Source organism: Pteropus vampyrus, unplaced genomic scaffold (assembly GCF_000151845.1).
Source record: "Pteropus vampyrus isolate Shadow unplaced genomic scaffold, Pvam_2.0 Scaffold80, whole genome shotgun sequence".
Lineage (NCBI taxonomy): Eukaryota > Metazoa > Chordata > Mammalia > Chiroptera > Pteropodidae > Pteropus > Pteropus vampyrus.
The window spans coordinates 2030477-2033716 of NW_011888861.1; positions in this window are offsets into that span (position 1 = coordinate 2030477).

Sequence of the window (3240 nt, forward strand, 5' to 3'; positions counted from 1 at the left end):
GTTTATATTATCTTCTCTTTCAATAATTATTTTTGGGACGGAGGAAGGGAGGAATGAAAAGGAGGGAGGGAAACAGGGAAGGAGAGAGGAAGGAAAGAAAGAAGGAAAGAAAATGTAGCTTCAGTTTAAACTCTAGTGAATAACTTGAAGTTGGTATCTCAGAATAAAGCAATTGGCTTTAAATGGACACTGAGAGGAACAGAAAAATTTATGTCTAATCAACAACTGTGAAAGATTTAGTCAACGTAAATCAACAATAACTTTCTTCTTCTTAAGAAACAATAGTGCTTGACACAAGGGCTTCATTGAATGATGTTAAAAGGTAAATATATCATTGAGAAAAATTAAAGTTTTCTTTTTAAAGAACCAAAATACAAACAGTGCCAAGAATCTAGTTATAATATATAGAAAGTCATCATGGACAATTGCTTCTGCCATAGAAACCAAAAAGAAGGCAGAGAAAGGAAACAAAGTAGCAAAGAATAGGTTAGACAAATAGTCAAATGACAGACTTAAACTCAACAATATTTGCATTTTTATATAAATGTACCAAACAGTCCAAGTAAAGACAAAGATTGTCAGACCGGATTGCAAAAATGACTTGTCTGTATTCTTTTTATAAGACATATATTATAAAACATATATCACAGATATAAGACACATAGAGTGACAGTTAAGAGAATAGAAAAGTTATACCATGCAATCAATAATTATAAAGTGTGGCTATTTTACTATCAGGCAAAGGAGACCTCATCACAAGGAATATTGTGAAAAGTCAAAGTCAGGAGAACAAAATTATGCACCTAACAACTTGACTTCTAAATACTACTAAATGAGGCTCTGAAACCAGCTTTCTGACACCTGATTCTGTTACGGAGCTTAGAATATTCAGCGTAGAAGTCTTTCTCTCCAGCAGATTTTTATTGGTATTAACATATTTCTTAGCATAAAATGTCCCTGGGAATGTGCCTCACCCATCTTTAACAATAATAGTAGTAACTGCAATAACTGCTACTGGTGTTTGTGCATGCTTCTTAATTTCCAGGTACTATGCCAAGTAGTTTACCTATATTTTCCATGAATATGTTATTATTTTTTCCTACTTCAAATATAAGAAAATTAAAGATTTTACAGGATTTTCAAATGGTCATATTACTAGCAGATGACTAGGCTAGGATTTGAAGTTCTTAACTGCTCACATTAACATTTGAAAGTGAATTACTCCAATGAGCCAAAAGATTTTTTCTTTCTAATAACTACTTATATAATTCAACCATTTGATTTAGGATGCAGAAAAGAAAAAGTTGAAGAATGGGAACTTTTGGAGAGAGCAAGCCAAATGAAGGGAATATTAGGGCATGTGAGGTAAAGCCCATGAATTCCTAAAAGCAAGAAATTGAATCACAATGGTGGTACGAAGATAGGAGGCAATCACAAAGATATATAATTTTTCCTTTGTGTCAGTGCTTCCAAATAGATAGCAACGAATACTGGCACAGTTGCAGCACCTTTGGTCACTGATTACTGCCTAATATTTCCCTTGAGGAATATGTATCATTGTACAACATTTAAAAAAAAAAAACAGCTTAACGCTGAATTATGAAGAGAATTGTGGTTAGTTGGATGTATGGACACATTCATTCAACACCACCTTCTCCCAAACCTGACTAAAATGACCCAAGAAAGATTTTTTAAAAGTTTAAAATCCTCATGAACAAAAAGAATGGGAAGGAGACAACAGCAAACTAGAAATATCAACTAATTTTTAGAAGATGAAAAACAACACAGGGATGATAGTTGACTTAAATCAGAACAAAGGAAGCAGAAATTTATGGGCCCCAAGAGGGAAATATTAATAAGCAGCAGACTGGTTAATTTCTAAAGAATCTTTAAAAGATTCAGGAATTAAAAAATAAGGTATTACACAACATGAAGGTTAAGTTTGGAGGTGAGAAAAGGGAAATTGACTTTTAAAATATGCATAATAAGCAGTTAAACACTCAGGGTCCCTCTTCTGCCTCAAACTTCCAGTTAACTACCCATTTCCTATTCTTACAGGAGAATACCTGCCCTTTTCTTAGTGAAATTGAACCAGAATTGCTCCACCTTGAAGACGCTCAACTGAAAGCAAGGGTGAAGTGCTAGGTAAAAAAAAAAAAAAAGTAGAGATTAAATCTCTATTTAATGAAAAGGCGACTCCAGCCTTACAATCTCTTCCTCCATCCAGTTGCCAGAATGCCTGCAGACTGGATCAAACCTCTTGGGTATTTTGGTTGGCAGCCTTCTAAAATGATTCTAAAGAATCCCTCTCTCTTGGCATTCACACACTTATATAATAGCCTTCCCTTGTATGTGGGCTAGACCAATGACTCACTTCTAACAAATAAAAAATGCAATAGTGATGGGAAGATTAGGTTATAAAAGACCGTAAGACTCATCTTGCTGGCACTCTCTCTCTCTCTCTCTCTTGTTTTCTTGGCCTGCTTACTTTAATGAAGCAATTCATCATGTTGGAGACACTCAAGTGGCAAGTAACTGGGGGCAGCCAATGGACAAGGAACTGAGGTATTCAGTCCAGTAACCCACGAGAAACTGAATCCTGCCAACCACCTTGTAATTGAGCTTGGAAACAGATCCTTTCCCCAGTCAAATCATGAGATAACTAGAGCCCTGGCCAACACCTTGATTGCAACTTGTGAGAGACCCAGAAACAGAGGAGACAGCTAAGCCATACCTATATTCCTGTTATACAGAAACTTTAAAATAATATAGGTTGTTGTTTCAAGCTAACGCATTTTGGGGTATTTTTTTTATGTAGCAAGGGATAACTAACATTGGCATTTTGGAAATCCCTCTTTCAAAGAACTGAGTGACCAAAAGAAAAGACACACAGACATGGACGTTTGATGGACTTTCGACAACAATATCAAAGCTGAGCACCCTACAATAAAGTCCATGAGCCAATAAGTTATGCACACCGATACAGGTCTACCAAACAGCTCTTTAACATGAATAGGCAACAAAGATGACCAGAAGTAGACCAAAATCTCCAACATGGAAGGTAAGCTAAAACAAATAATACACAAAAGAAAGAAATAATATACAAAAGGAAATAGAAACAATTTAGAAAACAGGCAAAAAGTTAAGCTACAAACAAACTAAAATTACTATCCTCAGAAAGATAAAAGAAGATACTGCATCTAGGAAACAAGAAGAGAATTCTAAAAGAAGAAAAAGAAA